Below are 19,325 nucleotides of genomic sequence, written 5' to 3' on the forward strand. Positions count from 1 at the left end.
GAGGAGAAAATAGTTCCGGGATTCGTCTCATAAATCTTCCACTGACTTTCCTGGAAATTCTTTACCCTTGAGCGAGTTTGGTGTGGAAGAGCCTTCGAAGATCATTCCTGACTCATTAGCCCATTTCTACAATGTGCCAGCTGGATCATCTAAAAATTATTCAGCTACCCAGGAGGGAAGGCTTTTTGCCAAACTATAGGCTAACTCGAAGAAGTTAGCGCAATCCTGTCCGAAGCAAAGCCAAGAGAAGGCCCTTCAGAGAACCATTTCCTGGCCCTCAGAGCATCAGTGCCCCCCTGGAGTGGATTTTTACAGAGATTCAGTCCCTGCCTGCAAGGCTTCCTAAAGAAGGCTTCGGGAAGTTATCCACTGTGCTGCTGCCTTTCTGTGTATCTGGGAAGAAAGAAGTCCTATAGCTTAAGTCCTATAGCTACCTGATGGGGTAGGTCCTGGGAAATATTATTACCCTGCCCTTTCAGACCCCCATGAACTCAATCAGGCTGACAAAACAAGCCTTTAAATTTCCGTGTATGCACTCACCATTTATTTTCTGAATAACTTTTATCTCTTCTACTTTGGCCTCTTCCACGTCTAAGATTCTATCATCACTTTCTCATCGTATTTGTGTCTGTTTTTCTATCCCTTGTTAATGCTCTACTGGGCATGCCATTTTATCCATAATGACAGATTGATAAATCAATAAGAAATTCCACCATTTATTGAACCCTTACCTGTGTCGGGCACTGTGCTGGGGGCTTACGTACATTAGCTCACGTAGGTCTCCACAGCACTGCTAAGTAGGTGTGTAATAGCCTATTTACAATGGAGGAAACTGAGGTTTAGGAAAAGGAGGACTGTCAGTCACATCACACAGTTACAAAGTGGCCGTCAGCATTCGAACCTTGCTCTATCTGGCTCATGAGCACTCTGGCCATAGCCATTGCCCTAAAACACAGAGAGCCCAGGAAACGTAGAGTTTCTCTAATTACCAGCCACATCCGAGCACCTGCCATCGAGCTGGAGCAAGGTCCACTGTCACCAACTCTCTGAAGTCTGGTGGTGTAGACCCGGGCGGCCACAACAATTTCTGCAAAAAGGCACAATATAAGAGGAATTTAAGAATTGTCAGAAACCTGGAGGCCAGAAACATGTCTAGCTCCTAACACAGAGCAGGGTGCTAAATAGGTGCCTGATGAAATGCTTTTGATGATGAAAGAGAATTCCTCAGGCAAGGGAGACAGGAGATCAGTGAAGAGTATTAAATGAAGGCCCCCAGGGAACAAAAACAGGGGTGCCATCAAAGACAAAGAGACAAGTCAGACAGACATAAAACCAGCATAAGTATGAATAGAAAAGGTGAGGCTTTAGAAGTCAGAGCCATGGGAGAAGGTCAGAGAATGTACCTGAAGTCCCTCTGCTGTCGAATCCCGTTCTTCATATCTCTACATTTCCCTCCACCTCACTGCTAACGCTTCAGCAACATAGGCCAGTAAAGTGCCGAAACCTAATGAGGTTTGAGTTTAGAAAAATCGTTGGTGTGAATGAGGACAGACTTGGTTTTAACATATGTAGTCTCTCTGTCCTTAGCTTTCTCATCAAATATATCCATTCACCCTAACATATCGAAAGCCCAGGGCAGCACTTGCGCAGGGGACTCGAAGCTGAGGTGGCCGAGCTGTCAGGAGGGGCCTGAGTGGGCGCTTCGAGGACCCAAGATTGTCCAAAGCCACAGGGGAAATGGTGGAACATTCACCATCACCATTGCCAGAAAGAACGATGTATGGCTTTGCTCTTTTCTTAAGCTCCCAATGTGGCTTCATACTATATCTTATATGAGCTTTTATTTCTGAATCTTGGCTAAACTCCTTAGGCTTAACCTACTGGCCTCAAAAGTATTGGGCATTTGCGTTGTCCGTCTACCTCCTCATTGCTATAGTAATCGGTTACGTACTCTTGTTGGGAATAAACATGATGAGTACCTCTCAGCTCAACTCCACTCATGCCATCACCGATAACTAGGCTAAAAAATCAACAGCAGAAGAAATATGAAGAGGAGGCCATCCCAACATTAAGAGATATTCCTATTAGTGAAGTAAGCCAAAAATTCTTTCTTGCAGTCAAAGAACTGTGCACCAAAAACGAAATTGTATGTAGACTAACAACAAGCATTTATTATACAAGTTTTTGATGTAATAATTTTGACCATGATGATTTTGAATATCTCTCTTATTAAAACCCGATATCGAAATGTAAAAAAATAAGTTGAACCTCTCTTAGATTAAGTTCCATGATGATCGTTCAAGGCTCAGCTTGTCCCCTTCCGAGGAGCCAACCTGCCCTCTCGCCCATAGGGACTTCTCTCTTCTCTAAAACACTTACCCTCTGCCCGCCTCACGGAGGGGAGCCCTGTCATCCTCACCTCAGTAAAAAGCAACTCTTACCGCGAACTGCTCAAGCTGAGACCCCAACATCCTTGGTTTGTCATTTCCCATCCACGGTTACATCAATCTGTCAGCAAGCCGTGCCAACCACACCTTCGAAACCTATCCCAGTGTGCACCCTTCCCCCATCCCGTGCCGTTCCCACCACCAACACTCTCTGGGACTCCTGCAGTGGCCTCACAGCCAGTCTCCCTGCCTCCCCTTGGATGTTCCTCTGTTATTTCTCCACACAGCAGCCAGAGTGAGATTTTCAAAATAAATTGGGCCGTATCATTCTTCTGCTTCACCACATCTAAACTTAAATCTAAAACTTCCTACCTGAGGCTGCAAGGCTGTATCTGATCTGGGGCTCCCATACGCCCATGGCAACCTCTCCGACTTATCTGCCTCCTCCTATATATACCCTGCAGGTAAACGGACCTTCTTTGTGTTTCTCCAGTCACTAGGCTTGTTCTATCCTTGGGGCACTGAACTTGCTAGTCTCTTCACCTAGACACTTCTGGTCCCAGATCGTCCCAGGGTTAACTCTTCTGTGATTCAGATCTCAGTTTCGCTGTTCCCTCCTCAGAAAATCAACACATTCTCCTTGTCTATACCACCAATCCACAATAGCTGATGAAACACTTTCAGATCCATCGCCATTAAATTTTTGTCATAGTACTTATTACTAGGTTGTTCTTGATTGCTGACTTGTTTACATAATTGCCAACCACATCTTCCATACCTGCGTAATTAGAATGTAGGCTTCATCATATACCCTATGCCACACTATTTCCCCAGTGCCTAGGAAAGCGCTCTGTAAATATTTACTGGATACATTCATGCAGTACGATGTAAGTTTTCCTAACTAGGAAATGGTGCTACTAATACATAAAGGCTAGTGTGTTTCAGAGGAGAAAGAAAGCAGTGTGCAATGGCTGTGTCACGGGGGCCACACGGAGGTGAGACAAGCTGAGCCATGCAGCGGGAGTAGAAGCTGAGCAGTGAGAGGGAACAGGTCATGCATATCTGGCCAGGGATACGGCACAAGGACAATGTCCTCAATACACAGTAAGAAGCAGTAAGGTCTGGACACAAACCTAGGCAGCCCAACTCCAAACGCTCCAAGCTCCAACTCCCGGTAAGCCGAGGAATTCTGTATTCATTCAGACCTGAGATGATGACCTACACAAAAGTGAGGCTGGAATGGAAGTTGAGTGGAAATGAAAAGGAGGGAAGATGAGAGGGATGTTATAGAGAAGAGAGGAAGAGGCAGCCAGTTATTTTACTATAATTAAACAGAGCAGAAATAAGTTAGAAGTAGCAGAAAGAATCAGAGATGAATTTGAAAATGAAAAATAAACTTTAAAAACTGGAGAAAATGGTAGTGCTATTGATTGTAAAGAGGGAGATCCAGATTATGTGGGAAGGTGGGTCAGATTTTAATAGAGTTGAGGCTGAGAAGGTGGCAGGGGCTTCTAATAGAAGTATCTAGGAAGCCATGGGAAATGTGGACTGATGTCTGGTGACATGACAGCCAGAGATATGTATCCCTGAGTCATCTAAACAGGAGTCACAGACGATGTTGTGATATATTCCAAGAGAGGGGAAGACTGAAGAGGCTGTCCCTATGTCCCTCTGTTCAGCTGCTGCCTTCCAGTTTCAGGAAGGGGAGATCTGCCCCAAGGTAGAGGCGGAGGTGGATCCCAAGCATCCTCCCAGAAGCACAGAGCAGCATGTTAGAGCGCTAGGGAATTGGAGAGTCTGTGACGTGGGAAAATATGACCCAGGTGCTGGTGCCCAAAGCAGGCAGGGCACATGTATCAGGAAGTTGAAAAGGTAGAAACCGGGGCGCCTGGGTGGCTCAGTCGGTTAAGCGTCCGACTTTGGCTCAGGTCATGATCTCGCGGTTCGTGAGTTCAAGCCCTGTGTCGGGCTCTGTGCTGACACCTCAGAGCCTGGAGCCTGTTTCCAATTCTGTGTCTCCCTCTCTCTCTCTGACCCTCCCCTGTTCGTGCTCTGTCTCTCTCTGTCTCAAAAATAAATAAACGTTTAAAAAAACATATTAAAAAAAAAAAAAGAAAAGGTAGAAACCATTGGAGACTCATTGAGGAGGGAATCAGAATTTGGTCCAGAAATGGGGACAGATAGAAGAAGGGAGGGAAGCCAAGGGGGATATACATTACTTATGGTAAAAGACCCCGGGGGTAGAGTCCAGTGGCCAAAGGATAAAGTGGCCAAATGTGACCAGAGTGTCCTGTGTTTCAAGGAGGTCAAGAAGAATAAAGTCTAAGAAAAGGTAATCAGGCTTTCCAATCGGTAAATTTACATTGACTATTTGGGAACAATTTCAGTCGAGTGTCGGGACAGAAACCAGATCACTTGGGTTTATGGGTAGGAAATAGAAATCCCAGATGCACAGAATTGGCTCAAGAGGAAGAATTGCAATAACTTTTTGGTTTTTTTACTCTTCTTTAGTGGATGAAGTCATGAGCTCAAAGGGAAGAAATGGAGGTGGGGGGTCGGAAGAACAGAGAAACGTTGGCATAGGTGCTATGAAGACAGTGTAGACGATAAACTTTCAGGTGTGGTGGTTATTCAAAAAGTGAAAAATGCTGAATGCAGTCATTTGTTCACTCAGTAAATACTTTCTGGGCATTGTCTTAGGCAAAGAGATAAGGCCATGAATAAGACAGTAGCCCATGCCCTTAAGTAGCTTGCGGTGGTGGGTGGTCAGGGCAGCCGTGATCATGCTCACGATTGCTCTTGTGTAAGACTTCATATTTGGATAAGTACTTTCACATTCCCTGATTTCATTCAAACCAGACATGGTTCCTTGGAGGTCAATGTAGGGAAATTCACTTTGCAAAAAAAGTCAAAGTAAGGCTGAGACATTAGAAGGCATGTTAAAGTCTCCAGAGCTCGTTATTAGGAATGTAATGACAGCTCTTGTTTCTGGACTTAGAAACGACAAACAGAGGACTGGATGGACAGAAATACCTATTTTGGGCATCTCTTTTCTGCACTCTCTCCTCCCTCCCCTCTTTAAGTCAGATGAAGTCTTCTTATATCTAATTTCTCCATCTGGGCTTAGCTCCAGCTTTGAAATGCAATTCAAGTCTAATACTCAACATTGGATTTGCATGTGGCCAAAGATAGCAGCCATCGTTTTTATTTTTTTATTAAAGTTTACTTATTTCTTTTGAGAGAGAGAGAGAGAAAGAAATTGGGGGAGGGGCAGAAAGAGAGGGAGAGAGAGAATCTCGAACAGGATCCACACTGTCAGTGCAGAGCCTGAGGCAGGACTTGAACTCACAGACTGGGAGAACATGACCTGAGTCAAAATCAAGAGTCAGATGCTCAATGGACAGAGCCACTCAGGCTCCAGTAGCCATCAGTTTTTAGATGAACAATGCATAGTAGACAATTTTAGGTACATTAACTCAAATCCTCAAGAATCCAGCCAGCCCCTAGGATTTCCTTGTTCCTTGACCTCTAGTGAACTTGGCTTGAACCTCAATTCTAAAAACCATGGAAGTTCCAAGCCCTTCCCTCAATTTCCATGAATTCCCAGAGCATTAGCCTAATCTTTTACCTGGTTTACATCCACATGTGCTATCTCCTCTTTGATCCCAAACTGAAATCCAGCCCCATTCACGTGTTTCTAGAACCAATCTGGTGAGTTTAATCAAATTTATAGATTTGCTAGGGGGCAAGAAAAGGGCTTGAGGAAATGTCTAACTGAACAATATAGAGCCCACCACCATCACCCTATCTCCGCTCTCTCCTCCTTCCCCTTTCCCTTTTTCCTTATAAGCTAAGTCAAATCCTCCTCGTATTGCCTGCAATTGAGTGTATTAATCACATCGGGTGTCTTGAGCTTGCCCTTAGGGGTCTTACCCTCACCCCGGTATTTCTTCCAGACAAATATAGTGTTCTCTACAAGAGAAGCTAAGGCAAATAAAATGTCTACGTCTGGTGACATCTGTAATAACCCTCTGAAACACACGTTATTATTATTTTCATTTTGTAGAAGAAGAACCTGATGTACAATAAATCCAAAGCCTCTGCCCGCATTTTCATAGTTGGTAAGTAGTAAGTCCAGATTGCAACTGAGATCTGTCTGACTTTGAAGTCCATGTGTTTTGCAAGACACCGTGATCTGGAGGTTATCTCAGGAGGGTCTAGACGAAGGACCAAATCTTGAAGAAAGGGAAATGGCGAAAGGCCATTTTCTTCCATATTCAGGAAGAAAGTGTCAAGCAGAAAATCATGCCTGCAGAAGAATTTCCCTGCGCATACTCCAGTGAGAATAATGCCTAGAACACCCAAATTATTATTTGAGTCTGCTACAGATCCGTCTGTAACTTTAAAATCTGACAGAGGAGTTTATCGTGATGTGATGTTTATCCCAAGCACCCGAAGTACTTAGACCTTAACATTATCCACTTTAGAAAATTGCAGTGTGACAACATGGATGGACCTTGAGGACATTATGCTAAGCGAGATGTCAGATGGAGAATGACAAATATTGCATATCACTTATATGTGGAATCTTAAAAAAAAAACCAACTTGTAACAACAGAGTAAAATTATGGTTACCAGGGGATGGAGGGTGGCGGGACGGGACAGATGCTGATCAAGGGTACCAATTTGCAATGTGCTAGAGATCTAATGTACAATATTAGTGGATGCAGACAACAACGATGTATCGTAATCATCAAACTTGCTTAAGAAACTGTCTTAATTATTCGAGCCACTAACAAGAGATGATAATTATGTGACCTGAGAGTCGCTTATAATTGCTACAGTGGCAACCATGCTGTAATATACAAATGTATCCGATCAGCATGTTGTGCACTTTGAGTTTACACGATGTGATACGTCAAATATATTTCAATTATGGAAAAAAGGAAAGAAAATTACCGCGGAGACTAACCCCAAGAAAAATGAAGTCATGACTGAGAAAGCATCATTTAAAAGATCCAGAGGCTGACCATAAGGATGGTATGGATGACTGGATTTAACATGGGGAATGAATCACCTTGCCTCAGGACTCTCTTCCTACTGATGCCGTGAACCTAATTGTTTATGAGCATCGGCCTCACCTAACTGATGTGTTTGCAATACGTTGCCTGGCAGAATAGAGCCCAGAAATTAGGTCCATACAAATAGGGTGAGCTATTGCATCTGACTTCTTGGTTTAACAAAAATTGTAGAAACACATCCTAAGGGGATTCCCCCTTCTCATCACCCCGTACACTTTACAAAAGATCTATCATCATCACCACTGTTTAACAGAGTCCATGCGTGGGCTGGGCACTATCCATCCACCTAAGGACGAGGAAAAGCAGGGCTGTTACCTTCACAGAACTTCTAATGTAGTGGGAAAGATTTTGTTTTTAAAAATCACAGAAATAAATGTATAGTTGCACTAGCAAATTCTAAATACTTTCATTGATTTATTTGATTCTCATAACCCTAAAAAGTAGGAAGTATTACCTTCATTTTATGGAAGAGTAAATTGGGGTTCAGAGAGATTAAGCGATCAGTGTAAGGTTACATGGAATTGCTATTTGATCTACATCAGTCCAAGTTCAAAGCTATCCCTCTGCATTCTTGAAACACTAAAAAAAGAAGGACCTCACTTGAGCGTTTTGACATTGAATCATGACACATTGGGTCATGTTACTCTGGGGTTTTTTTAAGTTTTTATTTTAATTTCAGTCAGCTAACATACAGTGTTATATTAGTTTCACGTATACAATATAGTGATTCAGCACTTCCATACATCACCCAGTGATCATCACAAGTGCCCTCCTTAGTCCCCATTGCCTGTTTAACCCAACCCCCCTCCCCCCTGGTAACGATCAGTTCTCTATAATTAAGAGTCTATTTCTTGATTCCTCTCTCTCTCTCTCTCTCTCTCTCTTTCTCTCTCTGTTAAGTAATTTCTACACCCAACATGGGTCTTGAACTCATAACCCCAAGATCAAGAGTTGCATGTTCCAATGACTGATCCAGATAGCCACCCCTATTTTGTTTCTTAAATTCCACATGTGAGCAGTATACTTAGAGAGTATTTTCCATAAAGAAAATGTGGTACAGGGACGCCTGGGTGGCTCAGTCGGTTAAGCATCTGACTTGGGCTCAGGTCATGATCTCACGGTCTGTGAGTTCGAGCCCAGCGTTGGGCTCTGTGCTGACAGCTCAGAACCTGAACCTGCTTCAAATTCTGTGTCTCCCTCTCTCTCTCTGCTCCTCCCCTGCTCATGCTTGCACGCTCTCTCTCTCTCTCCTTCAAAAATAAGTAAAAACATTTAAAAAAATGTTTTTAAAGAAAATGTGGTACATATATACAGTAGAATATTACTCAACCATGAAAAAGAATGAAATGTTGCCATTTGCGGGTCATGTTACTCTGTTAAAGTGATAATATGAGGCAGGGGGGATGATTACCTCTTGAGTTTTGTGGAACCTTCCTGGGGACGTCCTTACAGTTTCGGCTGTCACATTCCACGAGATTATGGATATGAACAACTCCTTGGATTTTTCTTATCCTGAGCTCTCAGAGATGATTTTAGCACCTGACTGGTTCAGTCAGCAGAGCATGCAACTCTTGATCTTGGGGTTATGGGTTTGAGCCCCACATTGAGTGTAGAGATTACTTAAAAATAAAATCTTTTCTTAAAAAGGGGAGTGGGATGCTTTTAGAACCTACTTTTGATTATTCCTTTGTTTGTTCATCATGTGATTGTTATCCTAGTTTATTTGATTATTTAATAATTGTCCTTGATTATTCTCAACCAGAAAATGACCAAAATTCTTAGCATGATAGGTCCCTATGACCTCACCCCTTTCATTCCCTCTCTAGCTCCCAAGCTGGAGCATTCCACTCTTTTTAAGATCCTATCTTCTCATGTAATTGCTTTAGAAACTTTTTTTTGTCCTGCATAATACCTGCATAAACATATTGCAGGTATTTCCTCCTTTGCAATCTCACCTTTGTTAAAGCTCTTAAGGTGTTTGTGCCTCGGCAGGTGAGCCCTGAGTTTCTCTAGGTAAGAACCATGTCATATCCATCAAGACAATTCTAGCGGCTAAGAACAGGCACACAGTATGACCTTGATAAATGCTCGGTGGATGAAAGTATGGATGAGTAAATGTGTGACTGAATATCCCGTAACTTAGGGCTCTAGCAGTCCAGGAGAGACATAATTTCAAATTCTTCACAAGCCGTTTCATTTAAGTAGCTCAATAACTAGCCTCACAGACTATCAGCTCTGGAAGGTTCCTGAAATAACCTCTTCCAACACTTGTATTTTATAGATGAGGAGCTGGGTTTTGCAGAGAAGACTTGCCCAAGGTCATGTCTTCATTACTCTCCACCTGCCCCACAATCACTCTTGGTTGCAGGGGCTTCATTCTTCTTTTGAGCTCAAATGCAACCCCAAGACTTTTTTTTTTTTTTAATTAAAATTAATGGCTGATCTACAAAGGAGCCTGTTAGTGTCACAATTACCCAGGGACCTTGAGAGACACTCTGGCGGGTGGAAGGGGGCAGAGGCAATGAGGTCATCCGGTGTCTGTATTTATCAATAGGGATCTTAGTTCCTTCCTTCCATGAGGACTCTGCATTTAATGGGGAATTTTAAAAGCTTGTGGTTTGCAATAAGATCCATCACTGTGGCTTCAGTCAGGTCTATTGTTCCTTGCTGCTCACTACATGTACAAAGTGGGACTCAAACAAATGTGGGTTGATATTGAATAAATATACATATGGCATCGGTAACCTACAATTAGCTCAATCATAGATAGTGCAACTAATACTCAACCATGAGTTGTCGCCAAGAACCTGGCAGTCTCACCCCTAAAATTATGATAGTGTTGAATTCTTTACCAAGAGGTTTTACCTTTAAAGAAACATGCAAAAGATGTAATTCTCCTGCTTATCGCTCAAGAAGCACCCAGACCTCACTGGCCTGCCCGTGGTTCTTTGTTTGTTGGCTCTTCCCTTTAGACAGCAACACCACATTTTGTTTATCCATGCATGTCAGTAGACATTTGGGTTGTTTCCCCTTTTTGGCTGTGGTGAATAGCACTCGTTAGGAGCTCAGGTATATCAGGTAGATCCCTTCTGAAGAGCTGGGCAGGAAGTCCCAACCAACTCCCACTTATTTTTACTGGCCACCCTTAACTGCAAGGGAGATTGGTGAGCACATTTTGTCTGAACTTTCCTCCAAGATAGTTTATCTGGAGGCTAAAGGACTGTATCCCCCAGAAAGCCCATTCCTGTAGAAGATGGACGTGTTCAGGCCTGAACTTATATTTTTCTGAGCATTTTCACGTATCTACCCTCTCATCTCCAGAGCTACATTTGCAATGACCTGTTTAACATACACGCTCGGAAAGTCGCTGGCATTTTAACTCAACAGATCAGAAAAGGTAATTACCCTCTAACTCCTCCCCACCCACCAAATAGCTCTTCCTCATTTCAAGTCAAATAGGCTTTCTTTAAGTAACCTTAAAGTATCAGGTACAAATATGATCATTCGTGGGGCACCTGGGTGGCGCAGTCGGTTAAGTGTCCGACTTCAGCCAGGTCACGATCTCGCGGTCCGGGAGTTCGAGCCCCGCCTCAGGCTCTGGGCTGATGGCTCAGAGCCTGGAGCCTGTTTCCGATTCTGTGGCTCCCTCTCTCTCTGCCCCTGCCCCGTTCATGCTCTGTCTCTCTCTGTCCCAAAAATAAATAAACGTTGAAAAAAAAAATTAAAAAAAAAAATATATGATCATTCGTATTGCGAAGCTCCAAAAAAGAGATATGGATGAGAATACTTTTCAAAAGTATTTGTCCGTGGACCCCTTTTTTTCTTTTAGGGGACGCTTCTTGGGATTAGTGTGCTGAGCAATGTATTCTGGGAAATAGCCATCAAGTGTGGGAATTCATAAACGTCAAGGCTCTCTTACCTTTGGTGCTTTTCGAGTCACCTCGACTCTGTCTCCCAAAGTCTCTCATTTCTGCTTTCCTTCCCTTCTCTCCTGCTAAATTAGTTAATCAAGGTGGTCATTAGACTGAAGTGGTCCTAATAGCTTAGCAGCCACCAACATCAACAAACCAAAACTGAAGCCTATAAAGCCTCAAGGTTACTCAGTGGGAACCTAAGGACAATCAATCACAAATGGCCACCTAGGCTTTTCCAAGTAAGGCAAACGTTTGAGCTATAGCTAATCGATAACTTCGTTGCTTTGCATTCACCTTAGGTCTATGAGAGTCTCTTTGTGCTCTGGTCAGAAGAGAGCCCTTAACCCCTTCTGTTTCCTGCTGCCCTCTTCAAACCAATCTTTAAAAGTTTTTTTTAATGTTTATTTCTTTTTGACAGAGAGAGAGAGAGACCAAGCATGAGTGGGGGAGGGGCAGAGAGTGAGGGAGACACAGAATCCGAAGCAGGCTCCAGGCTCTGAGCTGTCAGCACAGAGCCCAATGCGGGGCTTGAAATCACGGACCGCGAGATCATGACCTGAGCCGAAGTCGGACACTCAACCGCCTGAGCCGCCGAGGCACCCCCAGATCAATTTCTGTTCAAACAAGCTCCTAAAAGTTTTAATGTACCTCAGTTTATCTTTTAGCACTGCCTTTCATTTCTAAGGCTACCAGACCACCTTTCCCAATGTGACTTGTCTCCCTGACCTAGGGCATTTGCCTTGTTTGTTCGTTCCACACCAGTGGTTGTGCTGGGCACTAGGGACGCAACAGTGAATAAAGGAGCCGTGGTCCCTGTCTTCTTCACGGATCATGTTGCTTATGGTCCAAAAGGCATGGAGAGACAGGCCTACATCAAGTAATCACACAGCAAGAGGAAGATGACAACTGTGAGGGGCACTGCAGAGAAGAACATGATGCTATGTGGCTCTCTGGGAAAGTCCCTAAGGAGAGATGTTTGAGCCCAGAGCTCCTGGCTGCTTGGGAACTCATTAGGCAAATGGAAGGAAGAGTTTATCAGGGAGAGCTGGGGCAGGAGGAAGTCTCATAAGGACAGGACCTGCAGGTCACAGTGAACGGCAGTGAGGGAGATGAGCCAAAGGGGGCAAAAGAGACGGTTGGGGGGTGGCGGACAGGGGGGCCTTGAAGGCCTTGTTAAGAATTCGTACCTTTAGCCTTCAAGCCGAGGGGTGATTTATCGTTGTGTCTGTTTTTGAAAAGTTGGTTTCATGTGCTGTGTGGATTGACATGGGACTGTAGAGAGGCAAAGGCGGATGCACAAAGACCAGATAGAAGTCCCTGCAAGCAGCCACGCAGATGATGGTGGTGGCGGTGGCTTGGGCCAGATGGCCATGGAGAAATGTTGACAGATTCGATGGTATTTCAGGGGGTGGGTCAACAGGACATTGGTTTGTATTGGATGAGGCTACCTGGGGGTAGATCTTTCTTCCCTGAGGACAAAAATCTGTGTCTCCACTATTTCTTGCTTCCCTGAGCCTAACTACAGACCCTGCATTTAGTAGGAGAGGGCCAGTAGGTTGGCTGAACTGATTGGCTTTGGATATTTGCATAAAAGAGCAAAGGTTTGAGGAAAGCCAGTCTAACAGGTGCAGTTGTGATGCAAAAAGGAAGGGACAAAGCCCACCCTCCTTTACCTTCCCAGAGTGAGTTAATAGGATTGCAGGGAGGAACACGCCTGGGTGCAGCGTGGGAACTCAAAAGGCAACTGTAACTCTCCCCTGTCTCTACCTGAGGGCACAGGCACAGAGCCTTTCCGTGGCCGAAATGGAACTGTATAATCAACACTGTCCTCATGCACTGGAGAGCTGGACGGGCCTCTGTCGAGCCATGCGGCTCTACCAGGAAGAGAAAGGTTTGAAGGCCTATTCCAAATTAACATTTTGCAACGAAAAGCCCTTGCTGGGCCACTTCAATTAACTCGATGACTTGGTGCTCTTAGATGTGAGCGGCTGTGCCTGCAAATTGGAAAAAATTACCAAACCCAAAACACAATGATCCAAAGAGCTTTTAGATTCATTGTAGTTCAAAACACTCAACGTGAGACCGCCAGACAATATTCGTCGTGATCCACAACGCTCGAGAAGACTGGGAGTAAAGGATCATCTCACCACAGTCATAAACAGAGTGACATTCTGTCAGAGATGCTGAAGAAAGTTCCAGACTCAGAGGTCAAGGATTGCCATTTTTTTCAATGCTAAAGCAATTATATGCCAGAAACAGAGGGCGCCTTGTCCTCAGTGGTCCCCTTCTTTGCTCTAAGGAGCCTTGGTGTTTTCCCCAAATCTTTGTCCCTGACCCCACGCCATAATTACAGCTAACCTGACAGTTTTCCAGAGTTCAATGGCTCTCGCCTCAGTGACAGACTTAGAAATAGAAAAGTATTTTCGCGGAAACACAACAATGTTACCAACATCTATGATGTTCTGTAAGTGATTAGATAATACGAGAATGGGGGTGGTTTGGGGAAGTTACAAAATGGTAACTGGTTGTGGGATAACAACCAGGAGGAAAAGAGAGCGCCTGAGGGGAATTGCTAAATCAGAGCTTTTTTTTTTTTTTTCCTTTAGCTGTTGCCCTGCATTTTTGTTAGTGGCTGCCTGGGGCTGAGAAGGCCACAGGCTTAATTATACCTGTGGACATCACACCACATAATAGAAGCATTAACATGGTGCCCAGTGACCTGCCAGAGAGCCCCTTCCCACCAGCCAGAAGGTTCTCAAACCAATCAAATGCAAAAGGTCATGAAATTTGGATGACATTAAAGAATTATTGTTAGGATTTTTTAGGTGTGATAATGATACTGCGGTTACGTTTAAGAAAGAGAGGAAGAGTCCATAGCTCTCAGAGATAAGTTTCAAAGTAGTTACCAGTGAAAAAATATGACGCCTGGGATCTTGGTCAAGAAAGTCCTGTTGGGGGCAGGGGAAAGGGTGGAGAATTAAGAAAGCACACTCAGGCTTGAATTGATAATTGCTGATGCCTCGTGATGGGAGGATGGGGCCAGTAGACAATGCTCTCTTTATGCGTGTATGTTTTTGGAACTTTCCATGATAAAAGTTTCAAAACACCACAAGCATTTTCTCTTTGTTGGTTTTTTTTTTTTTTTTTCCAGAGACCCCTAAGAAAGCCAAGCTCTTGATAGCAAGAAACCCTTTTCTCGAAGCCAAGAAATCAATATAAACATGCGAGTGTTATCACATGTTCTTTGTGCTTCTAAAACATGAAACATTGAACTCTTTGCCTACAGAGGAAGGGAAAGCTAGGAATGAGGTTGAGACCCTCTCTTCACTCCATAAAACCATGAGTCACGTCAACACATTTTCCTCACTTCTAGTCACATGTGTCTATGACCTGCCAGATGTTAGCCAACTGATTAGTTTCAGAAGAATTTTTAAAATTCTACTATTGTCATCATCAGGCACAAGTCCCTGTGGGTAATATACTCTAAACAGGAACAAAACTGAGATCTGGTTATAAATTCTGTGTTCAGGGGTGCCTGGATGGCTCAGTCGGTTAAGCAGCCAACTTTGGCTCAGGTCATGATCTCATGGTTGAAGAGTCAAGCCCCACCTGAGGCTCTGTGCTATTCTGTCAGCACAGAGCCTGCTTTGGACTCTATGTCTCCCTCTCTCTCTGTCCCTCCCCTGCTCATGCTCTGCCTCTCTCTCAAAAATAAGTAAACATTTCCGATTCTGTGTCTCCCTCTCTCTCTGCCCCTCCCCCGTTCATGCTCTGTCTCTCTCTGTCCCAAAAATAAATAAACGTTGAAAAAAAAAATTTTTTTTTTAAAAAAAATAAGTAAACAATAAGAAATTTTTTTAATAAATTCTGTGTTCAAAAATAGCTTCTCCTCAGAGGCCATGTCCATAATCTCCCTTCAAAACTTCCCATTTGGGGCGTAAGGACTTCTCTGCCCAGGAATCTGGCTTTTGAGGTTCCCCTTTGATAGCTCATTTCTCAGCTGCTTTTGACTCCCTCCATTCGTGGCAAGAAGCTAAGACTGTTCTTTGGGAATTTTCCTCCCACCCTCTGGTTTCTTCTTCTTGTGCAGAGAACACAGGGTACATCCTTTAGAGCCTCCTGCTATAGCTACTATTCAAGTAGGGCACTCGTCCCCTGTTGACTCTGGTGTTCTCAAGAATCAAACCAAGCAAGATCACAAAGTATCCATGTCATAACTTCTGTGAGCCCAGAACTATCTTAAGTCCTGAAATAGAAGAATGAGAGAGACAGAGACAAAGGGGGGAGGGAGAGAGGAAGGAAGGAAGGAAGGAAGGAAGGAAGGAAGGAAGGAAGGAAGGAAGGAAGAAGGAAGGAAGGAAGGAGGAAGGAAGGAAGGAGAGAAGGGAGGGGAGCAGAGGAGGGAGGGAGAAAAAAGGGAGGGAAGGAAGGAGGGAGGGAAAGGGGAAAAGAGAGAACAAAGGGAAGGGGAGGAGGGAGAAAAGGAAAGAAAGAGCGAAAGAAAGAAAAGCAATGACTTCCTGATTAACTATCTTCCATGACTTTCAGACCTGAGAATATGTTTCTCCAGAACATACTCTCCTTGGATTGACTAATGGAGAACTTCAAGAGAGAAAGAACTGAGGCTGAGTTTCAAAGTTTGTCTTTTCTTTTTCTCTTTTCATCTTCAATCGCCTTGGGTTCAGAAGGCTATTTCTATAAGCTGCATCATCTGGACCTGGACCATCTGGTGGAGGCAGCATCCATGCTTGATGATTCAATTTGCTCAGTGGGTGACTAGATAGTCTTAAAAGCCCTCTGTGTCAGCACAGGTCGTTTGTCTATATCAGATGCAGAAGGAAGCCCTGCAGCCTCCCCGAATCACCCTAGAATGCTCTCCCAGATGGACTGGATGCTGTGATTTGTCATGAGAAATTGAACATCACCTGGTAAAGTTCTTCCTGAACAATGGGTCCAGATGTCAGGTTGAAAAATGTCCCTTGTGCTTGTTTCATTTTAAAGCATGTGGTTAAAAGAACTTGGCGTGATTTATTTGTTGGTTGGGGGCATGGCAGAGTAGAGGGAAGGGGCAAAAATTAGAGGACAATTTAAAACATAACCGATTTTGTTTGGCACTCCTTGGTGGGAACTTGAAATCAAATACAGTAGCAGAGACATCTGTCAAGGGCAACTTGCTCTGATGTCCAAGAGAACCTCCTTAAAAACCCATAAGTCATCAATGTAAGAAATACATGACATTTTTGTTCTTTCCGTTCTTCATGTCTTGGGGATAGAAGAGGCAAGGAATGGTACCTTGGATTGTAAATCGTGGCAAATGGCTGTTAAATCTGAGACGAGGTGCATAGGTCGCTCACGTGTTCAGCATCGTTCATTTCCAGCTCTGTCTCCTCCCAGCCCTCACCTCCCAGACCACTCACCCCATAGGCTTGTTTTCACCTTCATTTATCTTGGTAAAGATGAGTTAATGGAAAATTGTTACGGCTTAAAAGAACTGCAAAGAAATGGTCAACTGAAAGATCAAATGTGGCCCTGCGCCCCCCCCCCCCACCTTTTTGGTTTCGTGATAAAACTAAGTCATAAATGAGAGAGAAGGAAAGGAATTAAATCAGACCAGCACATTTTTGGTCTCATACGGAAAAAAAAAAATACATAATTTCTGTGAACGTGACTTGACATAGGCGTCTGTTAGGGAGATCTTTAATAACTCAATAGCTCAGCTAAGAAGATGAACTCCAGCCTATGTCTATTCCCTGAACCTAGAAGAAGTCAGGATTATAAAAGCTTAGCTAGGTTATAGAAGGGAAATTGCAAAGTTGCTTTATTTTGTAAGACACCAGCCTAAATGCGGGCTTGAGTCCTATTTAGAGAAGAGTGTGTGTGTGAGTTTGTGTGTGTGTGTGTGTGTGTGTGTGTGTGTGTTTGCATGTTAAGGGAATGTAGGGAGTGTGGTATAAGGAGTTGGATCACCCAGGGCGCCTGGGGTGGCTCAGTGAGTGAAGTGTCCGACTTCAGCTCAAGTCATGATCGCCTGGTCTGTGAGTTCAAGCCCTGCATCAGGCTCTGTGCTGACAGCTCAGAGCCTGGAGCCTGCTTTGGATTCTGTGTCTCCCTCTCTCTCTGCACCTCCCCCATTCATGCACTCTTTCTCTCTCTCTCTCTCAAAAATAAAATAAACGTTAAAAAATTTTTTAAAAAGAAGTTGGATCACTCTTGGGGCACCTGGGTGGCTCAGTTAGTTAAGCACCCAACTCTTGGTATCGACTCAGGTTGTGACCTCTCGGGCTCAGGCTCTACACAGAGCATGGAGTCTGCTTGGGATTCTCTCTCCCTCTCTCTCTGCCCCTCTCACGCTCGTTCTGTATCTCAAAAATAAATGAATAAAATAAAATAAAAAAGGAAGTTGGATCACCCTGGCCAGGCCCTGGCCTTTTCCACTATGTGTAGCCGGAGCCCTCCTACCTGGAGGCAAAGTTTCCACGCAGTTCTGGAAAGTGTGCTCCCAGAGGCTGTCAGCTCTGGCTACCTGGGTCCCTGATGCACTCACTCCTGGACCCGGTGAAGCCTGGAATCCAGGAGGAGCTGTGGCTGACACTCTTTCTGCAGTGTCAGAGGGCACAGAGCTATTACACCTCCCCAGGGGCACAGTGAGGGTCAGGCTAACTCTATCTGAAAACCTGTTTTCGCAGAGGGGAAAAAAGTTATTTTAGTCCAGACACTGACACATTGATTTACATCAGTTCTGGCAGGAAACTGGCAGGAGAGTAAGTTTTTACAAATGAACAGTGGATGCTGTGGCCCTTAAAATGGCCTATAGCCATCCGTCATTCACAGCCTCTGCGTCTAAATGTGGCGTCCCCAGGGGCAGGAACCTTGCAGAGATTTCGTTTTTACATGTGATTATTCAGGTTCTCTGAGAATGGCAAGAGGTCAAAGGGAGTCAAAATGGTGGGTGGAAAGGAATGGAAATAAATTCAAAACACAGATGAAACCAGAGCACGAGCTGGCGGATGAATGCTGGGTCGCCCTCCGAGTCCAGGGCGTAGAATCACCGTGGCCAGCGGCCCTCCTGGGAGCAGAGCAGCCAGCAGCCCCACTGATGGCCTAGTCTTCTCCTCAAGACCAGGAAGACTCCAGTCATGGAGTCTTCTATGCTTGAGGTCAAGGAGAAAAGCACAGTCGTCTAAAACTTATTCTTCCTTACCTCCTTTGCTCTGGATGCTCTCCATGTCCTATTTAGCAAGATCCCAAGAGATTAGCCAGAAATCCAAAATTCTGGTCTCTTCATTTAGGGATAAATATAATGGTCAAGATGACCAGACTTCGCATGTCAACCTCTTAGAACCTTTTGTCCTCATCAGGGAAAACAAAATAATAGCAGATGCTTACTTGGTAAGCATAATCATTGCCAAGAGAGTTGGACTGGAGGAATATTTTATCAAGATAAAAGCATGAAGCAGGGGGTGGCTCAATTGGTTGAGCATCCGACTCTTAATTTCAGCTCAGGTCATGATCTCACGGTTAGTGAGTTCAAGCCCCATGTCAGGCTCTGTGCTGTCCGTGTGGAGTCTGCTTGGGATCCTCTGATTCTGCCCTTACCCCACTTACGTGCTCTCTCTGTCTCCGTCTTTCTCTCTCTCTCTCAAAATAAATAAACTTAAAAAAAAAAGAGATATTATAGCTCAAAAAAAATCACCTTTTTTCTCCAAAGGAATTCATCTGCTACTTGGACCAGAATTAGTCTCTCCTTCCCTTGAGTTTATAGCATGGAGACCTTCAGGTTTTCCTAGGGTTAATGCACCCCAGATCATCATGCTAAAGAAAGAGTCGGGGATTTGGGGCAGATATTCTATGCGGGCAAAAAAAAATTCTCTCTCAGAAGACCCAGTGAGGCAAGAGTGTACAGGAGTATAATTATGATCATCGTTAAGAGTTCATGAGCGTTA

The 19,325-nt window shown here is 44.2% G+C and overlaps 1 pseudogene; it reads left to right on the top strand.

The window, feature by feature from the left end:
• The first annotated feature begins 1,644 nt into the window (after nucleotides 1-1,644).
• On the top strand, nucleotides 1,645-2,196 carry LOC123606777 (annotated as a pseudogene).
• The last annotated feature ends 17,129 nt before the right edge of the window (nucleotides 2,197-19,325 follow it).

Source organism: Leopardus geoffroyi, chromosome A1 (assembly GCF_018350155.1).
Source record: "Leopardus geoffroyi isolate Oge1 chromosome A1, O.geoffroyi_Oge1_pat1.0, whole genome shotgun sequence".
Lineage (NCBI taxonomy): Eukaryota > Metazoa > Chordata > Mammalia > Carnivora > Felidae > Leopardus > Leopardus geoffroyi.